This window comes from Martes martes, assembly GCF_963455335.1.
Source record: "Martes martes genome assembly, chromosome: 15".
NCBI classification, from domain to species: domain Eukaryota; kingdom Metazoa; phylum Chordata; class Mammalia; order Carnivora; family Mustelidae; genus Martes; species Martes martes.
In genome coordinates this window covers 48,009,493-48,027,293 of record NC_137903.1, presented here as the reverse complement: position 1 = coordinate 48,027,293, position 17,801 = coordinate 48,009,493, and the positions used below count along the sequence as shown (strand labels likewise).

General features: G+C 41.9%; 1 protein-coding gene across 1 annotated transcript in view; it reads right to left on the bottom strand.

Moving 5' to 3' along the window:
• Positions 1-17,801, bottom strand: part of NIBAN1 (niban apoptosis regulator 1) — a 156,551-nt gene that overhangs the window by 111,002 nt on the left and 27,748 nt on the right. The window lies entirely within an intron of this gene.

The window sequence follows — 17,801 nt, the reverse complement described above, 5'->3', positions numbered from 1 at the left end:
ACAGATAATAAAATTCGCTAACTTTAAGAGTACAGTTCAATGAGTTTTGACAAATGTTTCTATTGTATAATTACCACATGATCATGGTATATTTTTATCACCCCAAAAACACAATTAAAATAAGAACAATTCATGTTATCTAACAAACAATTACTTTTACTCTCCTTTAAAAATTCAAGTACCCTAAAATCATAACATTTAAAATGTTTCCAAATAGTGTTGTCCTTTGACTAAGTGAGATTTAGTAAGCCTGGTTTCTAAAAGTTTGGAAAAGACGTCTATGCCACTTATTTTCTGTGAACACCAACTTCCTAGAAGAATACTTCTAACGTCAAGAAAAGAAGAAATCTGTTTCAAGGCACTCGTTTAGTTTTTAAGGAATAAACTCACTTGTGTAAGAATTTCCCTCTGAAATTTTTCCCCACCAAATAGATTGTACACTTAAATTTAAATTTGGGTTTTATTCTGCTTTGTTTTGTTTTGTTTGCTGAATATAATAATAAAACAAATGCTGGTCAATTGTGTCCGCTCCATTAATGCTTAGTCAAAACTGTTAAGGAGTGTATCTTCTAGATTAGATTATCAGGAAATGCTAATAGGAAGATTTGTCTAACTTGCACTGAACATTGTGTTTGGTGCTTTAAACATCATCACATTTCCGGGCGCCTCAGTGACTTAGTGGGTTAAAGCCTCTGCTTTTGGCTCAGGTCATGATCCCAGGGTCCTGGGATCGAGCCCCACGTTGGACTCTCTGCTCAGCGGGGAGCCTGCTTCCCTTCCTCTCTCTGCCTGCCTCTCTGTCTACTTGTGATCTCTGTCTGTCAAATAAATAAATAAATAAATCTTTAAACAGCATCACATTTCATCATCTAGCCAGTTGTGAGATTACACCCAGCAGGTTAGAGCAGAAGCAAACCTCCAGAGGTAGCAATAAGATCAAAAACAAGAATCAACGGGGCGCCTGGGTGGCTCAGTGGGTTAAAGCCTCTGCCTTCAGCTCAGGTCATGATCTCAGGGTCCTGGGATCAAGCCCTGCATCGGGCTCTCTGCTTGGCAGGGAGCCTGCTTCCCTTCCTCTCTCTGCCTGCCTCTCTGCCTGCTTGTGATCTCTGTCTGTCAAATAAATAAATAAAATCTTAAAAAAAAAAAAAAAAGACAAGATCAAGAACCTTCCACCCCAAGAGAAGCCCGAAGGACGTCCCCAGGATGAGTACACCCAGCTCCCTACTGACATTTTCCTCTTCATGCTCCAATGACCAAAACCACTGTTCTATCTCCCTTACCCATCCCCTCCCGCAGACCCTTCGGGACTATCCAGCCAGTCTGCTGCGTCTTTCTTTATCCTCTAGGACAACATCCTGCACGGTGTTTGTTTGTTTGCTTGTTTTTTAAACTTTATTTTACCGGTAAGTGACTAGAGAAAAAAGAGGTAGGGTAACACTCAAATCTATCCATGTTTCGAATAATCGGCTATGAAATCAGAGTCTTCCGAGATGAAACTCTAGGTAGACTGCTGAGAGGAAAGTTTGGCCTTCATTCAACTCAGAGCGAAGGCGGCCAAAATAGCGATGTATCGGTCAACCTTCCGCCTGGAAGATAAAAGGACTGACAGTTTGATTTCTCTCGGCAGGTTTCCCTCCTCTCTATCTGTGGGGCACGCTCTGCAGAACCAGAATGCCTGACCTGAGCGTGCTCACGGTGATAAGAGTGACACCGACTCACGGAGGGTTAAGTTGTGTGATTTCCACATAGGTTTTCCTGTGTGTCTACGAAAAGATAAGCTTTACCAAATAAGAACCAGCAAGAAGTCCATCCAATGAGAAAAGCACAAAATCATCCTCTGAGTAAACTCCTAACTGGTACATAGTATGGGTGGAGTGGAACAAAGGCGTAGAAATGTGTGATGCTTCTGCCTATATACGCACAACTGCCAACCTGGGAAACAAAGTTCAAGAGTCTGGATGCTCTGTGCTTCAACCTCCCCTCTGGCAGAGCTGTTTGGTCAGATGAATGTGGTCACCAAATGTGCATGATGGTTTCAGGACACACGTTAGTGCACAGCAAGAAACCGGAACCACAAGGGGATGTGGCTCGACTAATTTAGTCTTTAGCGATAGAAGCAATATTTCAGCAAGAAGTAGGAGGGTCTCTGGCCATGTTTTAAAATAAACGTGCTCCACTGCTCCGAAAATGCACATTTTCTTCACATTTTAACAGCTCTACCTCGGGAGTGTGTCTTATAATCAGTGGAGCCAGAATTGTCTGCCTGTGGAAGTTGCTATTATGACCTGGTTGCACGCACACAAACTTGGCGACAGCTGTCCACGTTGCAGTCACTTTAACTGAGCGTTGTTCAGAGCTAGCGTTGGATGTCACTGTCATTTTTACATGTCTTTAGAAGATTATACTGATTTGATATCAGAATGAAAAGTTACTGTGTAATTAGAAAGGCAGAGGAATGAAGTTGTAGGACACACTTAATATTAGCAGAATAAATATTTATCTTGGGAAAAATGACCACAATCCTTGGATGGCAAAGCAATAGTTAATTGTCTTATGGGATCTAAACAAGAGCTAGAAGATGTTGAGTTGCATTTTGTGACAGAGATCCATGAAAAGGACAGTCTGGGGGCGCCTGGATGGCTCAGTGGGTTGAGCCTCTGCCTTCGGCTCAGGTCATGATCTCAGGGTCCTGGGATCAAGCCCCGCATCGGGCTCTCTGCTCAGCAGGAAGCCTGCTTCCCCCTCTCTCTCTGCCTGCCTCTCTGCCTGCTTGTGATCTCTTTCTGTCAAATAAATAAATAAAATCTTTTTTTAAAAAAAGAAAAGACAAGGACGGTCTGCCTCATGCCACACAATACAAGTGAAAGCAGGCCATAGGGCCAAATACCTCCAAAGAGATGCAAGAAATGCCAAAGCGATGATAAGCCAGCACAGCCGACTCAGGGTTAGTGCAGGATGACTGTTAATGTAATGGGCAGAACTTTTTTTTTTCTTAATGGTACATAAAACAGTGGCGCACTTATAATTGAAGTCACAAGCAGATCAATGAAATACCACAGTCAAGTCCGTCTTCAGCGTCCTCCTCTCTAGGTAGCCCAATACATTCCCCAGTTGTTTCTGCCTCTTAGTATTACCTCTCTCAGGGATACTAATATTTAAAATATAATATCTAATTATAAAATGAAATATGGAGAACTGTTTTTGCTTTATTCCTTCAAATAATCCAGCATATGGAAAATCATGGGTTCAAAACATTTGGCTACTTTATTGGTGACCAGGGAGCACCAATTTCATTCAAAAATCATGAATTCTCCCCTTTTGAATAGGTAGCTCCTTTGACTTGAATTTTATTATTTTTTTTTTCAAAAATCTTGAAAGCTATTAATGTTTAGCATAGGATTTAAGAAAGACAAAGCTTGGGCATAATCAAAGAAAAACTTATCTCCGTCTCTATTCCTTCTGAGTACCAGTCTCTTTATATCTGTTTTCTTTAGCATATAGAAAAAGCATCTCTTTATCTACACCAAGGGTTGCCCAAACCCTTCCAAAAAAAAGTAGTAACACATCAGATGGTAATTGTAATAGTAAACTCTCAATAACCCAGAAAGCATGACAAAAAAAAGTCCCTTCTCTAAAATTTGACTGGAAACAGGAATTCTGAAAAGTAGACTGGGGGCACCTGGCTGGCTCAGTTGGTAGGGCATGCGACTCTTGATCTCAGGGTCATGAGTTTGAACCCCACATTGGGGGTGGAGCCTACCTAAAAAAAAAAAAGTAACTAGACTGAATTAAATACAAACTGTCCCAAACCCTTTCAATACCCATGTTATATTCCCAGCTTACATTTTATTCTTACTTCTACTACTTCCTCACACTCCTGTCAAACTAGACTACTGTTCTGCCAGGATGACCAGCACCTTCCCATGTCCCTCTACCTGGAGTGCCCTTTCTCCAAGTCCATTGCAATCTTTTAGAATCCTACCCAGCCTTCAAAGTATATTAAGCACAGTCTATGTGTGGAATAAGGATAAAAAAGTAATTTGAAAGGTTCTCTGCCCCGAGGAGCTACCCATCTGACCTAACTTTTATGCCACATCTTCCCCAAAGTCCCATAGATCCACTCAACCCCCTATGACCTCTCCTTCCTATAAATCCACTTCTCTTGTATTATTTCAACTTAACAATCTCTTACTGATCTCCTACCCTATACCAGAGATATTACTGGACACTTTCGAATACATTTACATTATGTAATCCATACAAGAACTTCACTAAGTAGAGTCTCCACAGACCCACCAGGCTCATGGGAAAACCAATGCTCGTAAATACACATTCATGGTGAATGGCCTATTATGCATCAGAACCAAGATCTATTGGCTTCTGTACCCAGGGCTCTTTGCATAATTTTTCAGCAGCATTCTCTTGATCTTATTATTTATGCAATCATCTTACCTTCTTGATTATAATAATTTCTCATTTTTATTTATTCTTTTTTATTTATTTTGTGTTTCTTGTTTTTATTTATTCTTGTTTTAATAAGAATTGAATCTTATTCTAAAATAAAGTTGGGACACCAACCCTATGAAATATCTGGCTTATAATGGGTGCTTAAAATGTGTTCACAGGGTACCTGGGTAGCTCAGTTGGTTAAGTAACTGCCTTCAGCTCAGGTCATGATCCTGGAGTCCTAGGAACTAGTCCCACATCAGGCTCCCTGTTCCCTAGGGAGTCTGCTTCTCCCTCTGACCCTCCCCCCTCTCATGCTCTCTCTCCCTCATTCTCTCTCTCTCTTTCCAAAATAAATAAATAAAATCTTTTTAAAAAATGTGTTCACAAAACAAAATGAAACAAAAACAAAAAAACTGTGTTCCAAGTATTCTGGTGAAGGCCAGCCAGTGCTGGTTCATAATGATGCAGAGAACAGCCTCCTCCCTGATATCATGAGAAATGGGGACATGAGAAATGGGGACCATTATGGTATGTCAGGAAGAGAGAAAAGATGAGAGCTCTAAAGGACCTCAGAATGTGCATGGGAACTCACTGGTTCATGAAAGGGTAAGCGATCTGTGCCTACCTGATTGAGATTGACGCCTAAAGTAAGCAACATGCTGATAACATATTAAAAGAAAAAATAGGAAAAAGAGAATAGAAGTTTGCAAGGATTCAGACTGGACTGATCAAGTTCTGTTCACAGATGGTGGGTGAAATGTAGGTACTTGGGACCAAAGAAAGCCTAGGTGGGTAAATTCCAAAGTCTGAATCCAGGGACCCCAGATTTGTCAAGAACTAAATTATTGGTCTTTGTTTTTGCTTTTGTTTTTCCCAGCTTTGACCAGGGCCTGGAATCCAGGTTCCTCCTTCTCTAGGGCTAATGCAGCTGAGAAAGAGCTCAACTTGTATCAAGAGGTCGAAAAAGCTATACAGCGAGAAAGGCCTACGGGTCATAGTTGAAAGCAAATGCAGACTAGAGAGAGAGATGGGTTTTCAGAGTTGGAAGGATTCGTAACTATTATCTCATCAAACCTACTCTTGTGGTAGACACAAGACCAGGGGAAAGTTGAGACTATTTAAAGGTTTACACTTACACTAAACTAATTAAATAACGTGAGCTTGCCCACTTATAACCGGCCTCATCCAAATATAGCTGTGCTCCCGGATCACCAGGGAGGGATAGCCATTTGCACCCAGAAGGAATGCTGCGCGCCCTGCCTGAACCGTGGCAGATCCTGGGATCAGAGGATCACCGGAGAGGAAAGCTACCGGATTGCTCCCAGATTTGGAAGTATAGTTCTAGAGGCAGGCAGTATTTTTGATCCCCTGGAACATGCAAGTAAAATGCTTTCCAGGGCAAGTGGCATGAAGAGCCACCCCAAGGAGCACTGTTTGTGGGGTCTCATATTTACCATATTCCCAGAGCACTGCCTCCCAATATGTACCAGTTTCCTGTGGTTTTTGTAACAAATTACCACCAATGTAAAATAACAGCAAGTGTTCTCTCACAATCATGGGGGCCAGAAGTCTACGGCTATTGTCACTGGGATGAAAGGAAGGTGTCAGCAGGCCCACCCTCCCTCTGGAAGGACCACACTTCTCATGAGTGTGTGTATGTGTATATGCACATGTGTATTGTGTGCGTGTGCGCAAGCGCATGCCTCCCTCCGCCTCACTCTTCTAAGAACACGTGTGATTGCATTTAATCACCTCTCAAGAACCTTAACTTAATCACATCTGCAAAGACCCTTATTCTAAGTAAATGAACATTTACAGGTGTCAGGATTAGGGACATTCTTCAGTCTACTGAGCCATGCTCACAAAAGCCCACTCTTAATATAAAAATAGTTTCTGTTAACGTAAACTGTTAACATAAAAATACTTTCAAATAAAGAAACTCAGGGTCTCGTAGGAAGCCGTACCGCATGGTTCCTCCATCCTCTTCCTGTTCCTCCTTTGTTACTTGCACAGGCACATTTTTGTAAGGATTCATTCTTAGTTCATCTAAGGAGGCAATAAATGTTAGGCACTACAAGCATTCAAAAATCTAATAAAACTCTCTAGGTCTTCATTCCTGACTTGTTTCAGCGGCAGATTTAAAGCTCCTTCCTAAAATGGTTCTGGAGGTTTGGGACGGCCTCACGGTTGTCCTATAACAATCCTTCTACTTCAGGAAGGGTCTCCCCTTCTTCGGCTTCTCTCTACCACCACCCAGAAAAGATCAAGGGACCTTAGTCCCTCCCAGAACGTTGGAGTTTGTATATTGTTTGTATGTTGTTTGGTTCATTCATTACCTCAGTAAATAGCTACCTATTATGAGCCAGATACTGCACTAATCCCTGGAGATACAAAGAGGAAAGGCTGGTGTCCCCAGTCAGTGCAGCAGAAATACATGCGACGAATGCCATAATGAAAGTCAACACCAGGGCAGGACGTCTGGGTGGCTCAGTCAGTTAAGCATCTGCCTTTGGCTCAAATCATGATCCCACACTGGGCTCCCTGCTCAGCAGAGAGTCTGCTTCTCCCACTGCCTGCCGCTCCCCCTGCTTGTGCTCTCTCTCTCTGTGTCAAATAAATAAATAAAATATTTTTAAAAAGGGGGGAGGAAGGGGTGGTACAGCAGAAAGAGCTCAGGCTCTTGAAACAGAAAGAACCGGGTTCAAATCCCAGCTTGCCACTTAGTGTCTTACTGTGTGACCTCAGGCAAATTACTTAAGCTCTTTGAGCCTCACTTTTCTTACCTGTGAAAAAGGGACAAAGACCACCCACTTTAAACAGCTTTGTGAGAACTAAATAGTATAATATATGGGAAGCCCATGGCACATGGGGGGGGGGGCACGCAGGACCCAAGCCGCCCCGAAGGAATTGGGAAAGCTTGACAAAGAGTAAGTCTTGAACTGGAACTTGACAGGCACGTAACGGTTTGTCAGGTCAGTTCAAGCAAAAGCTAAAAGCTCAAGGTAATTGAAAGGAAGGTCATAAAATGAGGCTAGACAGGTGGGCAGGGGTCAGACATCAGGTTAACAGGAAGCCTTTGGTGACCTTCTAATAGGGAAGTGACATGCTCAGATTTATACAAACAGGTCAAAGATGGTTTGGGATCCACACAAAAACAAAGGTTAGGGAGATCGGTTACGACTTGCTGTAAGGATCCTGGAAAAATTCATAAAGCCTTGAAGTCCAACATTGACATAGAAGAGGACAAGAGAAGAGGACTATTGGACACGTTTTGGAGTTAGAATTTACTATATAGTGGGGAGGTAATGGAGAATAAGCACACCAGCATGATTCCAAAATTCCCCAGTTACATCTGTGCGATATCAAGAGAATCTGTTCCTTTCTTCCTTCCTTCTCTTCTTCCTTCCCTCTTTCCCTCCATCTCTCTTTCTCTGTTTTCTTTCTTTTTAATGAAATCCAATAAAATCTTTCTTTTTGAACCAAAACAGAAATTCAAGCTGGGATATAAATACAAAAGTATGTTGAACATATTTTTCAGCTTTCAAGTGGTTGTTTTGACAGCACAAAGCCACTATAAATGTATTTTTAAATCCTGTTAAGCTTTCTCTTGAAAAAATGTAATGATTCTGGCGGAGTTCTTAAGTTACAGCATTCTTCTCACTAATAAGAAATGACAGGAGTGTTGAGAGGCTCCAGATGCCAAATAGAAATGAAATTGTAAAAGGAGAATTTTAGGGTTCACCTCAGTGATCAAGACCACCATCCCATGGCCAGTGGATAAACTGTATCTTTTTTTTTTTTTTAAGATTTTAACTATGTATTTGTCAGAGAGAGAGACAGACAGCACAAGCAGACGTAGAAGCAGGCAGAGGGAGAAACAGGTTCCCCACTGAGCAAGGAGCCCCATGTGGGACTCGATCCCAGGACGCTGGGATCATGACCTTACCAAAAGAAGACATTAAACAACTGAGCCACACAGGTGCGCAGATAAACTGTATCTTTAAAAGTTACCTGCAGCAACCAAATCAATTTCTTTAGAGTAGATGACATTATCAAACATCTACTGGCTTATCGACTCCTGAAGTAAATTGACTACCATCCCCCGGGCTCAGTGAATTAAGCGTCTGACTTTGGCTCAGGTCACAATCTCATGGATTCTGTGTCAAACTCCACACTCCGCAAGGGAGTCTGCTTGTCCCTTTGTGCCCTTCCCTCATTCCTGCACTCCTCCTGCACTCGTGTGCACTCTCTCTTTCTCAAATAAATAAATAAAATCTTTTTTTTACTATGTTATGTTAGTCACCATACAGTACCTCATTAGTTTTTGTTTTTTTTTTAAGATTTTACTTATTTATTTGACAGACAGAGATCACAAGTAGGCAGAGAGGCAGGCAGAGAAGGAGGAGGAAGCAGGCTCCCTGCTGAGCAGAGAGCCCGATGCGGGACTCGATCCCAGGACCCTGGGATCATGACCTGAGCCGAAAGCAGAGGCTTTAACCCACTGAGCCACCCAGGTTCCCCTTCATTAGTTTTTGATGTAGTGTTCCATGATTCATTGTTTGCATATAACACCCAGTGCTCATTGCGATACGTGCCCTCCTTAATACCCATAATCTTAAAAAAAAAATAATTGACCACTATTCCATCTGGCAAGGATTATGGATTATTTTTGCTCAACTCTTCCAATAATTTTACTTCTCTTGCCCTGATCAACATTCCTTCGATAATCAGTGAATGTGTATTGAGTTGCCATTAAACGCAACCCCACGAGAAGCCACAGAATTATAAAGAACATAACGTGGTGCTGAGGCAGAGGTGAGATATGACATGTCCAGTTGAAGGACGGGTGCACTGGGCACCACATAAAGCCGTGACAAGACTCCCAGAGTGCAGAGGAGAGTTACACTTCCAAGGGAAATAACTGATGGCAGAGATGAAGGTAGAAAAAAATCTCAGGCAGAGAGAACCACATAAACAAAAAAGCAGAAAGTGATAAGCTCAAGCCTTCTCCCTTCGTCTTACCCGCTCCCCAACCGTTGCCCCATCAGAACCCACTCCTTACAGAGGCTCCTTCGCCTAAAACGCCTTCCTCCCTTTTTTCTCCTTCTGCTGGTCTCAATTCTAATGTTACTTCCTCTAGGAAGCCCTCTCTGACCTTTTTAGGTAGGATTTAAAGTTTCCTTCTTGTAACTCACAAAACCCCTCCAGCCCCCCCTCCTTTTTTTGAGAGAGAGAGAACCAGTGTGAGAGCGCACCTGCACGCACACTGATGGGGGATGGGGTGGACAAATGCAGAAGGAGAGAATCCCAAGCAGGCTCCACGCCCAGCAAGCCAGAGGCAGGGCTAGATCTCAGGATCAGAGATCACGACCCCAGCAGAAATCAAGAGCTGGATGGTGAACCAAGTGAGCCACCCAGACACCCCCAGGTACATTTTTAAATGCATATTTCACATATTATTTAAGAATGACCTCCTGGATTTAAGTCCCTTACTTTTGCTTCTTGACATCCAAAGGACTTTGAGCAAGCTGCTTGATTTTTCTGTGCTTTGATTGCACATCTACACACCTACAGGACTGGTTAGGGGGTAAATTATGTCAAAGGCTTAGCACCAAATCGACCAAGGTCAAGACAAAAGTGCTGGCTGCTGTTATTATGGCATACTTAGACCTCTCCCACACCAGACTCTAAACCTCCGATGGGTAGGGATATATCCTATTCATCTTCGTATCTCCAGATTCTAGCAGAGCATTTGGAAAATGCTGAGTAAATTAAAATTTTCAGTGGCCAGTGTCTGGTTCTGAGAGTGTCTCTGAGAAGATCTTCAGGAGAAAATATCCAATAAGCATATGGTGATTCAAAAATCAGTGCTCAGATGGAAATTATTTACATTAATGTGAAGACCTGAGAGTTATGGACCCAATAGTGGTATCGAGAGGTGGAAGGCAGAGAAGAAATGAATGAAGACAAGGAAACATTACAGTGAAAACATTGCCCCCAAATGACGTTTGTAGGCCTGGCAGTGACTTGGACCTTTTAAAATTCTTCAAGTCATGTAATATCACAAACTCCACCCACACCACGCAGGAGCAAGTGGTTTAAAAATCCAGGAAATAAATTTATTGTATTTAAATAGTTTTCCAATGAAAGCATTGGTAAGTATATAGGATCTTAATTAGCGTAAATTTCCAATTTATTTTATTTGGGGGCTAGGGAGAGAACTACCATTGTCCAGAAACTTTCTAACAACAACAAGACTCATATTAATTTGCTTATTAAAGAAAGCATTTGGGAAGAAATTTGAACTAACTTCTGTATAATTAAAAAAAACCACCTTGTTCTCATTAGTTCTGTGAGTAAACTGCTTAGTTAGGCACTTTCCATATTCAGTTAATAGACAAAATGGGTAGTATTTGTAAAAATGTGAGAAGGCACTTTCTGGATGGGAAAGATACAGAAAAAACATAAACGTGTCACTCGTTCTGCTTGAGATGGGTTGCCTGAGTTGACTTCCTACATCTAGCCAGTAAAAAAGGAAAAATACGCTGCAAACATGGATACAGCAGAAAAGGGCCCACTTCCATCTACCATTTCTTAAGTCCCAATCATTTTCTGGTTCGCGTTGTGGGAAAACTTCATAGACATTATATTGCCTCTGGACGTCACTTAGAACAATACACAAATGACTGGAGTTGGCAAATAGAAGAAGAAAGAAAGGAGACAAGGAACTGAGGCAAGTCAACTAAAGCCAATTGAAACCCTTTGGCGGACTTTTCCCTCTCAAGTCCAATACGTCTTGTTCTAAATTAGGAAAGGTAAACACCTAAAATGTCAACACTTTTATTTAAAGAATCTGAGGGAGAGTCCACGGACCTCCTGAACTCAGATGGGGAGGGAGGGCATAGCAGATCTATCTTACACTACCAGTTGCTTTTTTCTGGTTCCTAAAAACCAACTAGAAAGGCTTCCCTGTGTCTCATGCTAGAGGACAGCACAGCCTGGTGTCTGTGGCTGTGTTTCCGCAGCATCCTCAGAGATGCAGCTATAACTGCACCTGAGCAACAGGCCAGCCACTGGGAGGTGACGGAGATCATGATTGCTCTACTCTGCAGCAAATTCTTCCCCCTTTACAGCTCTCTGACTTCCTCACACTGAATTTGGGTCTGGTCTCCCCAACTCTGTTGAAGAAATGAGTTGCAAGAAGATGTCAGTCCCACTGTGAATTGTGTCTGTAGGACCTGGAAAGATGTGCAAAAAGTGTCAGTGATGATGGCCAAGTCTGTAAGTGAAGTGTTCGAGGTTGTGGCTGGGTTGACGGGGTTAGTTACTCTCACAGGGAAGTGCAGAGGGCAGGTGAGTCTCCCATAAGAAGGGTGTTCGCAGTTCTCAGGAAAAGAGGGAAGTTTTCAACCATAAAGGAGGATATGAAGACAGCTCAAAGATAGGATGTTAAGGCAGAGAACTGACCTTGACTCATCTTCCCACAGCTCACAGCCCAATGACAGAAACTGTATGAAGAACGCCTTGGGGTGCCTGGGTGGCTCGGATGGTTAAGAGTCTTGGCTTTGGCTCAGGCCATGATCTCCAGGTTCTGGAATCGAGCCCCTTGTTGGGCTCCCAGCTCAGCAGGGAGTCTGCTTCTCTCTCTCCCTCTGCCTCTCCCCCTGCTTGTGCTCTTTCTGTCTGTCTCTCTCCCTTTTTTTTTTTTTAAAGATTTTACCCATGTATTTGACAGAGAGAGAGATCACAAGTAGGCAGAGAGGCAGGCAGAGAGAGAGGGGGAAGCAGGCTCCCCACTGAGCAGAGAGCCCGACACGAGGCTTGATCCCAGGACCCTGAGATCATGACCTGAGCTGAAGGCAGAGGCTCAACCCACTGAGCCACCCAGGCGCCCCCCTCTCTCCCTTTCGAATGAATAAATAAAATCTTAAAAAAAAAAAAAAAGACAATGCCTAGCACATAATAGAGCCCGCAGTTTAAAAAAACAAATTAAGTGGTACAACTTAGTTTCCTGAAGTTCCTAAGTTACCATTGACTCAAATACACGAAAATGAGTGACCTGTAGAACTATTTCTTGGGAGCCAATAGAGTTCATAACGAAAGCTGTGTAGGCCACAAAATATAATAATAAACTATCAGAAAGAGAACATAGTAATTACTGCATCTTTCCACTTCCTGTGGCATTTAAGTAATACTTTCTTTAGTCCATTTAGCTGTTTTCAGTTGAAAACATGAGATGCATTTTTTTGCAGGTTGCAAAATACAAAAACACGCATCTTTGGAGCAAATCTGTAGCACAGCAGGAGGAATGCACATGAAACAGACTGAAGCCTTGAATTTCATCACCTGTCTGGGGAAATCTTTATAAATATATTTAATGGGTTAACTTCAGTATTCGACATATGTGCAGTAAAAATATGCTAACAGCTGCCATTTTTAAAAGAAACATTTCTCCTGGATGCTGTTACTGATATGCCTGACTGCCCACATTTAGAACCATGGTAATGACTGGTGGGAGCAGTCTTTCACACTCAAACCCTGTAACCCTGTGTACCAACAATACAGCCAGCCCCATGATGTGTCCCATCAAATATGGGAAAGGCACCTCCATGTGACTTCAAAATCAATGATGCTTCAGAAAAATCCTCAACCCAGAACAGGAAAAAGAAACCTGCCGTGACAAGAACATCAATGAGAATGTGAACTATGTGGTTTGCTTATTTTGGATAGAAAGTGAGACTTTTTCTTGCAATCTATCTAGAAAAAAAAAATAGCTCTGCTGTTTGGGTCATAAGCCCCTTTAATAATATGCTGAAAGCTTGGGATTCCAGAAAATATATACAGACACAAACTTCTGCCAATTCCAATTCCCCGACCCCAAGTCATTTTGATTTAGATGTCAGTGAGGAATCTTTCTGCAGCCAGCAAGCCTAATATTTTCAGTTACAAAGTTAGATCAGAATGTGTTCTGTGGGAAGTCTACATTGGCCAACACACAGAAAAACAGTGGGGCTTGTCCTGAAAGAGTAAAGGAATAGAGGAGATTACATCTAAACTTTATTGTTTTGGTTCAGACTTAAATTCAATTTTCAAAATGGTGGTTCTTTGAAATTAATATAGGTTCCTGATCACTGCAACTTTAATATACCAACACATTGCCATTTCTTAGGGAGAAATTTTTATTTTCTTAATAGCAACACAGAAGTTGGATTTGGGGTTTATTAACGAAGCCAGGAAAGGTTAATGCTGAAGGACACAGAAAAAAACAACCGTCCTGTTTAGAACTCAACCGCGTATCTCACTGGGTGTATATTTGCAATTTGCTAAGGAAATGTAGTGTAGCAAGTCACAACCAATACAGCAACTGCAAATTGCTATGCAAAAAATCTTTGCTCATATAGTTCTCAGGATCTTATATGAATTAATTAAGTTGAAAGATCTTTATCAAGTGCCAACTTTTTTAGAGCACTATGCTATAGACACTATGGGTGATATATAAGAGTAGAGTTCACTGTGGAAGAAAATGACCCAAGGGGAAAAAAGAAAGCTCAGGACTTGAAGCTTATTACAAAAATTGAGGTGGGGTGGGTAGGATGATCTTCCAAAAAGGAATATGGAAAAATTATGACCTACGTTTATCCTTGACACTTTGTACAGAAACCACTACACAGTTACTTCTCTGCACACTGCCAGTTGCTATCTTTACATATATGGAGCATCAAAGAGTTATATCCAGAAGATACCCAAGCACTAGAATAAAGAAAGCTGCTCCTGTCTTGGGAGGAAAAGGGTGGGTGATGGTTACCACTCTTGTTTTGGGTATTTAGGGTCCTGTGCACGTAAGATATGGTCAGTCATGCTTGCTGTCCATCTTTCTGGTGACTAGTTCTGGAAATAATAGTCTACAGAACATACTAATTCCCACTAACCTACGATTCAGTCCTTGGATCTTCTCAGGAATGAGTCACATTGCTAGAAGACAAAAGGAGCATCATTTGCACCTAAGAAGTCACAGGCTGAAGACTAAAAGACCAGGGACACAAACATGGTTGGTTGTTTTTTTTTTAATTTAAATTAACATATAATGTATTATTAGCCCCAGGGGTACAGGTCTGCGAATCGCCAGGTTTACACACTTCACAGCACTCGCCATAGCACATACCTTCCCCAATGTCCATAACCCAACCACACTCTCCCTACCCCCCTCCCCCCAGCAACCCTCAGTTTGTTTTGTGAGATTGAGTCTCTTATGGTTTGTCTCCCTCCCGATCCCATCTTGTTTCATTTATTCTTTTCCTACCCCCCCCAACCCCCCACGATGCATCTCCACTTCCTCATATCAGGGAGATCGCGGATAACAAACATGGTTCTTATACCTCTTCCCCTCCGTGGTTAGGACTTTGGAAAAGTGAGAATACCGGGGAAGTGAACAGCCTACCCTTAAGAGATGACTAGTGAACGGGATGTCCTGTTCTGTTTGATGCCTTTATGTGCCACAGAGATGGCCTTTGGGTAGGGCTGGAGTACGTCTCACGAGGACAGGGAAGAAAGTCTTTGAGACCACCAGATAGTCTTTAAATTGAATATGGAAGGGGAAAAAAGGCAACGCTCATGTAAAAACATGAAACCAGTTACCAGAAAGGTCTTCAGTCATGTCATGGGAAAAAGAATAGTTCAGGAGGAGCCACGAGACTCCTAGAAGGAAACAATTGGGAAGAATTTCCCAAAACGATATTCTCAAGTGTCTCATAGCTGTATGGGAAGTACATACAATGCATGCAAATTTGAGAACAAAATGGTGCATGCAATCTCATACTAATTACTGGGAGGTGGCAGTACTCCAAAGAGATTTCTGCAAGAAGGGGAGGTAAAGAACTATCACTTACCATCTGTGTGAAAGGATGGTAAAGGTGGTAAAGGATGATGAGGAGACATTCGAATCAGGATTAGATGAGAGGGCAAGATACTGCTTTGTTGAGGAAACTGTTATCAATAAACTATCAGGCCAAATGGAAGAAATGGATGATATGTTCCTAATTTAGCTTACAATGCTGGCAAGAGGCATGAAATAGTTGTGATGGGAAACTTGAACCACCCAAACATTTGAGTGGAAGCTCTTAACTAAAAACAGAAAGTCTGACAAGTTACTGTCTGGCCTGGAGAGTGACTTTCTTTCTTTATAGATGGAGGAAATAACCAGGGAACTGCTACTTAGATCTAATTCTAAATAAGGAAGATATCAGCTAGTAAAGTGAAATACGGGCATGCCTCCTTTGACCACACTTGGCTCTCATGCTTCATAGATACACTGTGTTTTTTCAAATAGAAGGTCTGTGACAATCCTGCATCAAGCAAGTCTATTGGCACCATTTTTCCAACAGCATGTGCTCAGCCCATGTCTCTGTGTCACATTTTGGTTATTCCCCCAACATTTCAAACTTTTTCATTATTACTATTATTTTGTCATGGTGATCTGTGACCAGGGATCTTTGATATTATTATTGTGATTGTTTTGCAGCACCATGAACCGTGCCCATATAAGATGGCCAACTTGACTGATGTGTATGTGGTCTGACTATCCCACTGATGGCCGTTCCTTCCTCTCTCTTCTTCTCAGGCCTCCCTATTCTCTGAGACACAATAATATTGAAATAGGCCAATTAATAACCTGACAGTGACCTCTAAGTGTTCAAGTGAAAGGAAGTGTCATATGTCTCTCACTTTAAATCAAAAGCTAGAAATAAGCTTTGTCAAAAAGCTAAGATAGGCTGAAAGCTAAGCTTCTTGCACCCAACCGTTAGCCAAGTTATGAATGCAAAGGGTAAGTTCCTGAAGAAAATTAAAAATGCTACTTCAGTGAGCACACAAATTAGAAGAAAGCAAAACAGCTGGAGAAAGTTTTAATGGTCTAGACAGAAGATCAAACAGCGATAACATTCCCTTAAGCCAAAGCCCAACCCAGAGCCAGGCCCTAAATCTGTTCAATTCTATGATGACAGAGAGCCGGGAAAGCTGCAGAAGAAAAGTCTGAAGCTAGCAGAAGTTGGTTCATGAGGCTTAAGGAAAGAAGCCATCTCCGTAACATAGAAGTGCAAGGGGAAGTCGCAGATGCTGATATAGAAGCTACTGCAAGCTATCCAGAAGACCTAGCTTAGATTATTCTGGAAGGTGGTTATACTAAACAACAGATTTTCAATATAGATGGAACAACCTTATGTTGGAAGCAGATGCCATCTCAGACTTTCAGAGCTACAGAGAAGTCAATGCCTGGCTTTGAAGCTTCAAAGGAGAGACGGACTCTCTTGTCAGGGCCCAATGCCACCGGTGACTTTGAATTGAAGCCCATGTTCACTTACCATCCCCCAAATCCCAGGACTCTTAAGAATCATGCTAAATCTACTCTGCCCATGCTCTAGAAGTAGAACAACAAACCACATCTGTTTCCAACATGGTTTACTGAATATTTTAAGCCCACTGTTGAGATCTCCTGCTCAGAAATAAAGATTCCTTTCAAAAAATCACTGCTCATTGACAATGCACCTGATCATTCAAGAACTCTGATGGAGATCAACAACAAGATTAATGTTGTTTTCATACTGGCTAACACAACACCCGTTCTGCAGCCCATGGATCAAAGAGTAATTTCAACTTTCAAGTGTTATTATTCAAGAAATACGTTTCATAAAGCTATAGCTGCCATAGATAGTAATTCCTCTGATGGATCTGGGCAAATTAAGTTGAAAACCTCCTGGAAGGGCCTCATCATCAAGATGCCATTAAGAGCATTCATGATTCATGGGAAGAGGTCAGAATATCAACACGAATAGAAGTTTGGAAGAAGTTGATTCTAAATTTCATTGATGACTTTGAGGGGTTCAAAACTTCGGTGAAGGAGTGACTGTGGATGTCATAGAAATAGCAAGAGAACTAGAATTGGAAGCGGAGCCTGAACACGTGACTGACTTGCTGCCATCTCATGACAGGATTTTTAACAAATGAGGAATTGCTTCTTATGGATGAACAAAGAAAACGATTTCTTGAGATGGAATCTACTCTTAGTAAAGATGCTGTGAACTATGTTGAAATGACTACAAAGGATTTAGAATATTCCATAAACCGAGTTGATAAAGCAGGGGCAAGGTTTAAGAGGATGGACTAGAATGTGGAAAGAAATTCCACTGCAGGTAAAATGCTATCAAACAACCTCACATGCTAGAGAGAAATCATTCATGAAAGGAGGAGCCGATCAATTTGGCAAACTTCACTATTGTCTTATTTTAAGAAATTGCCAGAGCCACCCCAGCCTTCAGCAGCCACCACCCTGTTCAGTCAGCAGCTATCAACACCAA